The following is a 12251-nucleotide window of genomic DNA, read 5'->3' as shown; positions in this document are numbered from 1 at the left end:
CCTAATAAACAGCTTGCATTCCAAACTCCGAGTCAGGGTCTGCTTCTGCAGAACCCAACCATGATCAGGTGTATAGTAGGGAGTGGGGAGGTGTAGCCCTGGGCGCTGGGTGACTGTACAGGGAGGGGTCAGGGAGCAGATCCAGGAAGGCCGTTAGAGCCCTGGGCCCCTGTGTCGTCCCCCACCAAACCTATAGATGTGGAGGCTGAGGAACGTCAATGAGTCAATTCAACTCTGTTTATTTCCTCTGAGGCATGAAGCAGGGGCAGCACCTCCCACGGGGGCATGAGGCCACTTCTTTGCAGTCCTAGAAGTGGCTGATAGTAGCCAGGAATGACTGGGGGTGGCTGGGGGATGAGGGGTCAGTGAACTCCATGGGTCTGGGTGAGGGGGAGCAAGCCTAAGTATGTCTGCACCCTCTTGGCTCGGCTGGGGCCTCGCCTCAGCTCCACCTGCAGCCCCCCGTGCTGGCATGGAAATCGCCATCCAGTGCAGCGTCCCCGGCCACTCTGACTCCCAACTCCCACCCCCAACTGCCTGTGAAGCAGAAACATCGGCAGCAAAAACAAGTTGTCTGTCCCAGCTCTGGAGCGTGAGTCAATGGATTCAAAGAACCGAGAAGTCCACTAATTTCACTCTTTGTAGTTTGTTTTTGAAAAAGCCACTTGAAAGCTGTGTCATAGCTATGACTGAGAAGCATGCTTCCCATGTCTCTCAGCTAAAAATGCCATAACTTTCTGGAAATGATTTATGAAAAATCAACTGTATCAGTGATGCATGAGCTTTCATGTGTTTTATGAAAATTCCAGAATAATATCAACAATATTATTAGCTGACTTCTGTGTGCTACAGTTTATGAAGATTTCCACAAACTTTCTTCCCCTTCACAACTCCTACAAAATGGGAGCCAACTGCCCTCCTTGAAAGATCTAGAAGCCCACGGGGTTTTAGAGACTCCCTTGAGATCACAGAGCTAAGGACGAGAGCAGACAGCTGATCTCACTGCGGCCAGGTCCTGACACAGGAGGTGCAAGGTGTCCTAATCCCAGGGTCTGTTTGTATCATCTGTTTGGTCTCTAATCTCGCCCCAAAGAGAAGAGTTGCCCACCCAGCACACCAGTCTGGGAAGGGAAACCAGCATGATGGAACGTTTTAGTTGTTATTAATGAGCTAAACCCTGTAAATAAATGAGGTGTCATCAAGGTGGGCACGTGTCAGGGGGCAGGAAGCAGAGTCTCACCCAGATGCCGCCCGTGGTCCTGCAACATCCCAGCGGCTGAGCTGGCTGGGACCCAGTTTGGCACCTTCCTCATGAGCACGGAGAGGGGAGGGCGAGAGACCACGGTTTGCTGAGCAGCTGCTGGGTGCCAGGTGCTGGGCACCTTACCGTGCGCTTTACACACATCATTAAGTATTGACAATGACCCTGCCACCAAAGCCCTATGGTCCCTAAATTATAAAAACTGAACCTCAGAGAAGAAGGAGGCCACTGAAGGTCATGCCTGCCAGTTCCTCATCCTTGAATTCACCTTGAGCTCCCTGGCAAACATCTCCAAGGCAGCCTTCTGTCCACCGAGCACTCATGGCTCTGTAAGCATCTGGGCACGCCTCCTTAGTTTCCACGGCATTAGCCTGACATTGGTGTCCTAGTCAGGTCATCAGTGCCGACTTCCTGGAAACCTCCATATTTCATGCCTCCTTCTTGTTTCTTGGGCTCGACCTCCCCACTAGGAGGACCTTTCCCCTCATCTGTGCCCGGTCAAAGCTCTCTCATCCCTTAAGCCCTAACTCAAAGGCCACTCCTCTGAAAGCTCCCACCTGCCCCAGCAGGATTCACCTGCTCTATGGGCTCCTCCTTCAAGTACCAGCCCCGGGGTCCTTGCCTGGTGAAACCCACCCCAACTCTCCCGGACGAACTCAGATGCTCCTTTCGCTCCAGCTCCTTCCCCAACACCCCCACTCACAGCTCTGCTTGGTGCACCATGCAACCTGCCGGAGACAAACGGGAGTCCAGGCGCCGTGGAAGAATCCTGCAAAGGGGAGCGCTTGCTGTCCTTCCTTTTCCCACTGGGCACCCCAGTCATAATCCTATGTGCATGTCCAGGTGGGCCATCCAGCTGCAGCATCATTCGGAGGGTCTTTCACAACCACAATTTGATGAAGAAGACAAGAGTACGTGTGCGCCCCCTGTACAAAGAAACAGACGTAGTTAGAATGGCTGCTAAAACAGGAGCAGAGCTGCTGAAGACGGCCTGGCAGCATGATGTCGCCATTCCCGTGGTTTCCGAATAAGGATCCAAGACTCCGTGTGCCTCGGAGCCAGGTGGGAGTCCAGCCGGCTCTGCCAGGGAAGGGTTTGGGCTGTGCCAATCTGATTTTCTTGCATGCCTACAGTGTTCTGCCCCTGCACCACTTCTGATTCTTGCCCTAGAACTCTTCAGTTCGAGTCTTGTCTGCACTCATGCTTCGCTCCAGATGTAAAAAGAATCCAAGCCTTTGTCTTTAATGCCCTGGGACGGCATGCACTCTCTACAAGGGCCAACATTCTGTGGCTGTGTTCCGTGGCTTTAATACCCTGCTGGACCAATGAGGGAGATTTTCCTCCGAAGGAAACATCTCTTCTGGCTTCTGGCCAGTACTAACACTCAGTCCCCGGTTGTGCAGCCCCAGGACTGCGGGTGGGATATGGTTAACCAGACTCTGGCCAATCTGGTCGGCACAGTAGGGGTTAATCACTTCTTACCCACGGCTCCTGGCTTCCGACCGCAATCACTTTGGGTTTCAGTCATCTGTTCACATGCGTGTCCCCCCCCCCCCCCCCCCCCCGCCGAGACTATATACTCTTAAGAACACCCACGGGGTCTTCCATCTCCCCACCTCTCAGTTCCCAGCAGGGGCATGGAGCCCAGCCCAGAACGGCTCACAGTTTATCGAGTGAATGAGGAAGGTGGTGTGTCCAACAGACTCCCATGCAGCAGGGGACCGCACCATTCCCCTGCGGACCTCACTGCCTGGCACAGCACCTGCCCAGGCGGAACAGAAGGAAACTCAAACACCCGCCAGGACCAGCAAGGTGGCCGTGGTGAATGAAGTAAGAGTGTGGGGCTGCGGAGAGCAGGGGACCCCTGACCATCCGAAGAAGAGCATGGCCCCGTAGCTCCTGTGGGTTGTTGGCACACACAGCAGCACGGGCCCGCTGTGGCTAGGTGGTTGGACTTTTCAGGAGACCAGAGTAATTGTGACTCGCGAGTGACAGTCCCCGGCGCAGGTCAAACGACACATCTGCGGCCCAGATCCTGCCTGCCTGCCCACTCAGGAGGTGCTCGGCACGGGCACATGGCCAAGAGACAAGTCTCCTGGGGCTACACCATTCTGGCATGAAGTGTGACTCGGCTGTGTGAGCGCCCCACGCAGTGCTCCCTGGCTGCCTGCACTCCTCGGTTAGCCCGGCTTCAGAAGCAGGGGTTCGGAGGGTCTCATGCCCTCCTTACTTGTGAGGTCCATGGATGGCCCCAGATCACTGCCCTAATCCAGGTTCTAAGCCCGGAGCTACCACTGCCTTGGGACAGGCTGCGGCTTCCTAAGCTGATACGCCGTGTCTCCAAGAGGGCTCCCCGAGTTCAGTGCAGCTTGCATTAGGACGTGTGTCTTCTTTATCAGTTTGAGGTGCTTTCCTCCCAGCGTGTGGGCTCTTGCTCTTATTTGTGGTTAGGGGAGAGCAATGGGAAGGTGAAGGTGTGGATTCTGTGGGCAAGGCGAGCACAGACCCCCTTTGCTCTGAAAAACAATCTCTTGTATTAAAACACGGAGGGACGGCTCATTCTCGGGAGAATCCTCAAAGAACCAGAGCCACTGATGTGTATCAGTACTTTAAATTGTTTTGTCAATGTGCATTAAGTTGCAATTATCTGCATTAAATTCATTAGCCATTGTACCACCTAATGATCCCAAGTTTGCAGAGACTTGAAGATTCATGGAGCTTCCCTTCCGAGGCAAAATCACTTTGTCTAGGCCACACGTCCGTGTCTGTGCCCTTGACGATGCTTCGAGGCGGCAGGCACGCCGCGTCACAGCGGGAGGCCGTGGACACCCAGGGACTGACTCGGCCTGGACAGGGTCCGGGGGTGGGGGATGGTGAGCGAGGGACGCCTGGGCCCAGAGACACCAGAGGCTGGACTGCGTCACCCCTGCTCTGGCCTTCGGAGCTGGCCAAGGGGCCAGGCTCCTCCTCCCCTCGATTCTGACCCTGGGAGCCAGGCTCCCGCCCTGCAGCCCGTGCTCTCTGAACCCCGGGGCCCCAGCCTGTGGTCTGTGACTGTGCGCAGGGGAGCAAGTCCAATCGCCCCTCGCTCCTTCGTGGTTTGCCTGTAGTGGGAGGTGCTGTGCCCAGCAAAGGCACAGAATCACTGAAGGTGGGAGCCTCAGACTAGACCTACCAATGTCCTCCTCTTCCTCGTGAGGACAGCAGGGCCCAGAGTGTTTGGGTGTATCACCCAGCGGGGGAGAGGGAGAGCCGTGTCTCCAGTCCAGGCCCAAGGACCCCAGGTTTGGTGCTTGCTCTCCACCTTCTGGAGGCGACATGTGGGTATCCAACTACTGCTACTTCGAGAGGGCCCTGCCCATGGTGAGACTGGGCATATCCCCCAAGTAAGTCTGGATGGGGAAGGAGGCTCCTTGTGTTCATTCATTCCGCCAGTCCCTCGTTCAACAGCTATGGGTATCCCGCTCCAGGCCAGACTCTGCGCTCCCCGCAATGAAGAACAGTCCGGACTGCTGTGCAGTTTGCAGATCAGCGGTGGAGTCTGTTTAGAATAATTACATAGGGAGGCACACCATTCCTCACTTGAGAAGCGAAGGGAGAGAAAGGGCTGGGGGGAGAGAGGGAATGCAGAGTGCTGCGGGGGCAACAGTGGGGATCCGAAATGGCTCCCAGCACAGATGGAGCCAAGACTGGGATCTGAACCGTGCTGGCCATGAACCAGAGGTGGGGTGAGATGCATATGGCAAGGAGGAGGAAGCACTCCAAAACCAGAGCCACAGGGGGGCTCATGCTTTCCTTGATGTCCACGGGAAGCAGGTTCAAAGGTGTCAGCCAACTGACATATGGAACAGCGTGAACTGCTGCATGGAACATCATGAAGAGCTGACACGTGGAACAGCATGAGAACTGATGTGGAACAGCATGAAGTGCTGCAGGGAACAGCATGAGCAACTGAAATAATGTTCCACAGTTTGCAGAGAAGTAAAAGCAGATTCCACTAAAGGAACCAGAATCTGAATTGCTTCCAATTTCTTAGGAGGCAGGATATAGAGGGAAAAGCATGTAATTTGGAAACAGATTTTATTTTATTTTAATTTAATTCCAATATAGTTAATATACAGTGTAGCATTAGTTTCAGGTATACAATATAGTGATTCAGCATTTCCATACACCGCCCACTGCTCATCACAACAAGTACCCTCCTTCATCCCCAGCACCTGTTTCCCCCATCCCCCACCCACCTCCCCCTCTGGTCACCAGCCGTGTGTCCTTTAGAGTTAAGAGTCTGTTTATTGGCTTGTCTCTCTGTCTTTTTACCCCATGCTCATTTGTTTCGCTTCTTAAATTCCACATATGAGTGAGATCATATGGTATTTCTCTTTCTGACTTATTTCCCTTTGCATAATACTCTCTAGACCATCCATATTATCCATGTTGGCGAGATTTCATGATGGCTGAGTAATATTCCATTATATATATAATTATATTTAATTATATTTTATATTATATATATATATATATATATACCACTGCTTCTTTATCCATTCATCTGCCAATGGATACTGGGGCTGTTTCCATAGTTTGGTTATTGTGGACATTGCTGCTATAAACATTGGGGTGCATGTGCCCCTTCGAATCTGTATTTTTGTATCCTTTGGGTAAATACCCAGTAGTGCAATTGCTGATTCGTCGGGTAGCTCTAATTTCAACTGTTTGAGGAACCTCCATACTGTTTTCCAGAGGGGTTGCACCAGCTTGCATTCCCACCAACAGTGTGGGAGGGTTCCCCTTTCTCCGCACCCTCGCCAACACTTGTCAAAACAGATTTTAATTTCTAGGTTTTAATCACCAATTTCAAGCTGTTGATCTAGGGCAAGCCATTTTCACTTCTCTGAGACTCAATTTCCTTATTCTCAAAACGGGGACAGGAGCACACCATGGGGTTGTCGGTAGGGATTAAACATCTCATGTAGCTCTTGGCACAGAGTAAATGCTTATACCACTTTTCTCAGGTTGTCGTAACAAACATCACACAGCCAGGGGCCTAAACAACAGAAGTTTTGCTTTTTCTTTTTGAAGAAAAAGCAAAAAAAAAAAATCACATACCAAGTCATAAAGAAAATATGAATGCACAAGAGCAGAAGTTTTATAGATAGCATTTTGAGATCACAATGCAGTTAGTTTAAAATGCATAATACAATATTAAAAAGAAAAAAACTTGGACACACAGAAGCTAAAAATATGACAGGAAATCAGTATAGTGAGAGAGGTGGACAGGGAGGGAGAATCAGAGGTGAGAATGAACTTAACACTTCTGGAACAGAAAATCACATCAAGAGAAAAAGGAAATCAAATGACATTAGAGAAAAAACTGAAAGGGAGAAGCAAGGGAATGAAGAGAAAAAAAGGGGGAAATAAAAACAACAACAAAAACACCCAAAAATAAAAAAAACAAGGAAACAAGGGGAGGAGAGCACACAGCCTCATAAATGCAGGAAGATACACTTAAACTCATTAGTAACCAAGGAAAAGCAAATTAAAACAGTAACGAGACAGCATGTCACACCCATCAGATAGGCAACAAACGTTTAAAGTGTCAGCGCCCGTGTTTGGTGGGGTTGCGGGGAGACGGCGCCCGCACGCTCTCCTGTAGGCACGTGCGCTGGCGAAACGGCGTTCAGGGCAAACTGACATTATTCAGGATAACTGCCCACAGTCACCGGGACCCGGCAGCCCAGGCCCCCATGCGCACACTCGAGAAAATCTTCGGCGTGTGTCCTGCAGGGATGCAGATGCACTACTGGACTGTGGGAAACAGAAACAAAATTGGAAAGCACCTCGATAGCGGTCAATGAATGGGTGAACAAAACGTACCTTAATAAGATGGCATTGTGTCTATTCAGCAGTTTAAATGCAGACACACGGAAATAATGTTAATAAATGTAAGGTTGCTGAATGTTTCATGCAGTGTGTAACTTTGAATGGGTATTTTAGAAAACACAGAACACCATAAATTTTTCATAGTTCCATATGTATGTTTGTAAACACATAAAAGATGAAATTCATGAAAATGTTCTCCGGAGCCTTAGGGGAGAATGAGAGTGGGGATGCAGCATAAGGGGACTCTTTATCTTAATTGTGGTAAAACCTTCAATTTTGCCAACTGACTGTCTGTAAGTGTATAGCACGTGGTGGTAGTAAGTGTGTTTATTTTCTTAAGATTTTATTTATTTATTTGAGAGAGAGAGAGAGAGAGAGATCATAAGCAGAGGGGAGGGGTAGAGGGAGAAGCAGGCTTCCCGCTGAGCAGGGAGCCCGATGTGGGGCTCCATCCCAGGACCCTGGCACCATGACCCGAGCCGAAGGCAGACGTTTAACGACTGAGCCACCCAGGCGCCCAGTAAGTGTGTTTACACCGTTGTGTAATCATCACTACCATCTGTGTCTAGAATTCTCTTCTTGCGAAACTGAAAGTTGGTGCCTATCAAACACCAGCTCCCCACCCACCTCCGCCCCCGCCTTACCATCGACCTTCTGGGTCCCTGCACTCGACTCCTCCTGGGACCCCGTATGAGTGGAATCCTACAGTATCTGTCCCTTTGTGACCGGCTTACTTCACTGGGCGTGGTGTCCCCGGGTCCATCCATGTTGTAGCAGGTGTCAGGAGCTCCTTCCCCGTTAAGGCTGAGTAGTATTCCATATTTGGTTTATCCATTCCTCCGTGGATGGACAGCTGGATTGCTTATGCCTTCCAGCTATTGTGAGTAATGCTGCTGAGCACGTAGGAACTTGGGTGTGCAAATATTTCTTCGGGTCCTTGATTTCCATTCTTTTGGCAAGTACCCAGGAGTAGAATTAAGAGGGACTCCTTTTTTTAGTTCAAAAATACATTTTTTAAAAATTGGGGGCACCTGGGTGGCTCAGTCGGTTAAGCATCTGCGTTCAGCTCAGGTCACGATCCCGGGATCCTGGGATCGAGCCCCATGTCGGGCTCCCTGCTCAATGTGGAGCCTGCTTCTCCCTCTCCCTCTGCTCGTGCTCTCTCTCTCTCTCTCTCTCTCTGGCAAGTAAATAAATAAAATATTTTTTAAAATAAAATAAATAAATTATTATCTTTTTTAATTTTAAAAGTTTCATATCTTTTAAGAAAAAGAAAACAAGCCTTGGAGCACATATGCTCACTCAAGGCCATGAGTATGCAAGTGTAGTTTGCACTAATTTTTGCAGTTTTCCCTACTTTTAGGTGTCTCAAAATAAACAAATATAATGAAGGAGGAAACTTTTGAAGGACATCACATAACCAGAAAGAGTCTGAACTAAAACAATCACTGTTGTGCCTATTAAAAAGATCTCAAAGTACAAACTAATCAAATCAGCAATAAATAGACTATCCTATGGACAAAATAAGGTTTATCCTGCGCGCGTGAGGACGAAGCGTCAGCCAGGAGAAATCTGTTATAAGTCAGGATCAGACCGAGCAGGAAAGATCTCATGGTCACTGTAAAAGACGCTGAAATGTTCGCGATCAAGTTCAACGTGCAGCCCAGGGGCCAGGACTCGCGCCCGCTTTCTGCGTTAACTGCCCTAATGATCAGCAGCTCACCCTTTCTGTGCCTGGTGAACTCACCTGGAAAACAGAAGAAAGCTTTCACATGAGGACTGCATGAAGTGACATATAGATAAAGTACGCAGAACAGTGCCTGACACAGAATAATCACCAAGTAAGTGTTGGTGTTGTTACAATAAAATAGCCTAAGCTCACTACCCTCAACATTATACCCAAAGGGGAAAGTGTACAAACGACAGTCCTTCTCAACCCAGGGACCCGGGGTGCTCTCAATCACCATGGTTATTCATAGTCTTGGAATGCCATTAGAGAGAAAAGACAGTGCTCCTGACGTAGATGAATTAGAAAGAGACAAAGTGCCATTATCTGCAGAGACGAGGACTGCATACCTACAGAAGCAGAAGGTTTTCATGAACACTTTTAGAATTAATTTTTTTAAAGAAGTCAGACAAAAGTCTCTTTTGTAAAAAAAGATTTATTTATTTTATTTTAGAGAGAAAGAGAGTGCGCGAGCAGGTTGGGGAGGGGCAGAGGCAGAGGGAGAAGCAGCCTCCCCGCGGAGCAGGGAGCCCAACGCGGGACTCGATCCCAGGACCCAGAGATCATGAGCTGAGCCGAAGGCGGACGCTTCACCAACTCAGCCACCCAAGCGCCCCCAGGATTAATTTTTTTAAGTCTGCAACATTGACCAGGCACAAAACATATAAAATAAAACTGACTTCCTTGCACATTGGCAATAACTAAAAAATAGATTTAAAAAGAAATCTCATCTAAATCATAGCAAAACACACAAATTAGAATACACTTATCAACATTCTGTGAGAGTGACCTTTATAAAGAAAATATCAAACTTTTGGACCAATTTAAAAAAAAAAATCCGAGTAAGAGGAAAAACATATTATATCCCTGAATGGTTATATCTAGGTTATATTATAAATGTATGGGTTTACCTAAATAAATCTACAGATTGAATCCCCTTTCAAAAATAAATAATTAATAAATAATAAATGGGAGAAACACACAAGAGCAGAAGGAAATCCTAGGACGTGCTAGCTCTGTGTGGTAGATGAACAAGAATATAAGACTACAGCATTGGCACAAGAAAAAAACCCACCACATAACGTGTGTGTAACAGAAGAGCTACAAAAATCACAGAGGAAGTGGTTTTGTGCAATGTTTGCAAAATCAAAGTCATTTAGAAAAGGAAGGCGTGTAATTCACGCACATCAAATGCTGCAATAAATTTCAGTTGGATTTGAGATTTCAAAAAAATTTGACCACAAAAAATGAAAAGGCAATAGAAATGCATACGTAACAAATGATGGGCTGGGGGGGAACCCATAAAGGATACTAAGGTCGATTAAAAAGTAGAATCATCTCTATGTTCTTCAAAAGTAACAAAAATCATATGAAAACGGGGGAAAATGTTCTGGGGAAATAGCCTTCTCAGCCATGTTGCTGGGATGTGGAATTTGGGTTCTGACCTATCTGTCTGTCTGTCTGTCTGTCTCCCCCACAGGCTCCTGCCCCGGTGAGGACGCGGGATGCACACCCATCTGTCCACCCGCACGAAGTGTGCTGGGCACCGACGCGGCCCCTGGTTAAGGTGCAGCTGCTGAGTGGACCCATTCATTACGTCAGGGGCACAGGGAAAATGGCTATTTACAAAAGCTGAAACCTGATATACGGAAAAAAGGTTTAGGCCCCCAGTGATCAAAGAATTGCGAATTAAAATAGCCCAGGCGCTGACAATCTCTCACCTACTTCATTAACCAAAAGCCACAGAGAATCACAGCCCAGGGGCCTGGAGCAGCGGGGCAGCCCACGACCACTCGGGTCCCTCACGGGAGGCGGCAATCCCTTAAGATTTACTGGGATGGCTCAACACTTACAAAAATGCAGTAAAAACTATGTACACGTAAGCGAGCTGGCAGCCAGAGACCCCGAACACCCCAGCTCTCTCTACCAGCAGTCACTGAAAAACCTCGAAAGGCGTTTTAATTTCCTCTCCCTGGTCCTCTGAGATCTGGTTTCCCAGGCAGCCGAGGTGCTGAGGGAAGGCAGGGAAACCCATCCATCAATTTATGGCCTGCCTTCACAGGGTGACAGGAATCTTGCAATAAAACGAGATGTATGTGCTCGACTCCAGAGGCTTTGACATTTCGGCAGCGAGGCCACTCCCTTTGCCTTTTTGTCCCCAGCCGGTTTGTAATCATGAGCCAGGTCCCTTCCGCTCCCTCGGATTCCTGAAGAGGAACGTGGATTGTGAGCCGCCCCCAAAAGACAAATCACTGATTTCTTCTCCTCTCCAAAGACTAATGGGGGTTTCGGTGGGAAACAGGCTCTCGCGGCCAGGGTGGTGGGACTGTGCATTAATTATGTGATGGTTTCAGTGACCCGCCATCTGCCCCCATGCCCCTGACACTGCCCACGTCCCGCACAGCGTGGGTGTGTACTCTGGCAGGGAGACAGGCCGCGGGCACCGTCTGTCCGAGCTCCGACGCTCGGGGACGGGGCTCTACACAGGCCGCGGCAGAGCGGGTGAGCCGCAGGGGCTGGGACACGCTTCTTGGGGAAGGTGGGGCTTGAGCTGGGCTTTCCCAGAAGAGGCAGGAGCATTTCCTGGGGAGATGCTTGGAAGTGGAGGGCAAGGGGCTGCCTCCCTATATGTTGTCTCCTTGCCTATGAATCCGGCTCCGACACCACACAGCCCAGAGTCCGTCCACGGGCACCTCTCCTCTTGCAGAGGCGCCCCTGTCCTTGCAACATAGCTGCCCTTTCTCTGGGTGGCTCTTCAATTCATGACACTGCTTTATAATGATGATTGTACTATTTTAAGTTTGTTGTAAAGTATTACGAACCGTGCGCTATATTTACATGTCCATCTCCCGCAAGAGTTACGGACCTTCCAGCAAGCAGTAACATGGTACCAGGAACGTAGGAGCTACTCTCAAAAGCGCCTCGTGTGCGCAGCTCAATTAATTAAGATGAGTTTGCGAGTGAGGCTACAGGGGCCTGGACAAGAGCTGAGGGGAAGAGGGAGGAGAGCGTGAGTGACAGCGATCGCGCCTCCCCCTCCCCCGGCACCTGCCACCTGCCACCTGCTGGGGATTCACTCGCTTGCATGCACCAATACACTCAGTGGTCACTGAGGAGGCGGTGCTGCCCATACGTCCATTTCACAAAGGAGCTCATGGAGGCGGAGTCCACGTCCTAGTCGGAGATGCGCGGCCTTGAGCAGAGGAGTGCACGCACACACTGGCGGCCAGGCTCGCTCTGAACCCTGACGCCCCCCAGGAGACTTGTCACTTGTCGACAGGTCCCTAACTCGTAGCTTAGAGCGCCTGGGGAGCTCTGGCCCCATCCCCGTCTCGGTCCATCTGAGCAGCTGTGACAGGGGTGGATTCTAACGTTGATTTCTCA

General features: G+C 49.7%; 1 long non-coding RNA gene across 1 annotated transcript; it reads left to right on the top strand.

Annotated features, from left to right (window-relative positions):
• The first annotated feature begins 6644 nt into the window (after nt 1–6644).
• On the top strand, nt 6645–11605 carry LOC113910025. Its single transcript, XR_003515884.2, has 3 exons — nt 6645–7203; nt 8505–8982; nt 10348–11605. It is a non-coding gene; the product is annotated as an uncharacterized LOC113910025 (long non-coding RNA).
• The last annotated feature ends 646 nt before the right edge of the window (nt 11606–12251 follow it).

This window comes from Zalophus californianus, chromosome 6, assembly GCF_009762305.2.
Source record: "Zalophus californianus isolate mZalCal1 chromosome 6, mZalCal1.pri.v2, whole genome shotgun sequence".
Lineage (NCBI taxonomy): Eukaryota > Metazoa > Chordata > Mammalia > Carnivora > Otariidae > Zalophus > Zalophus californianus.
The sequence above is the reverse complement of the archived record's forward strand: the minus strand, read 5'-3'. Positions and strand labels throughout refer to the sequence as shown.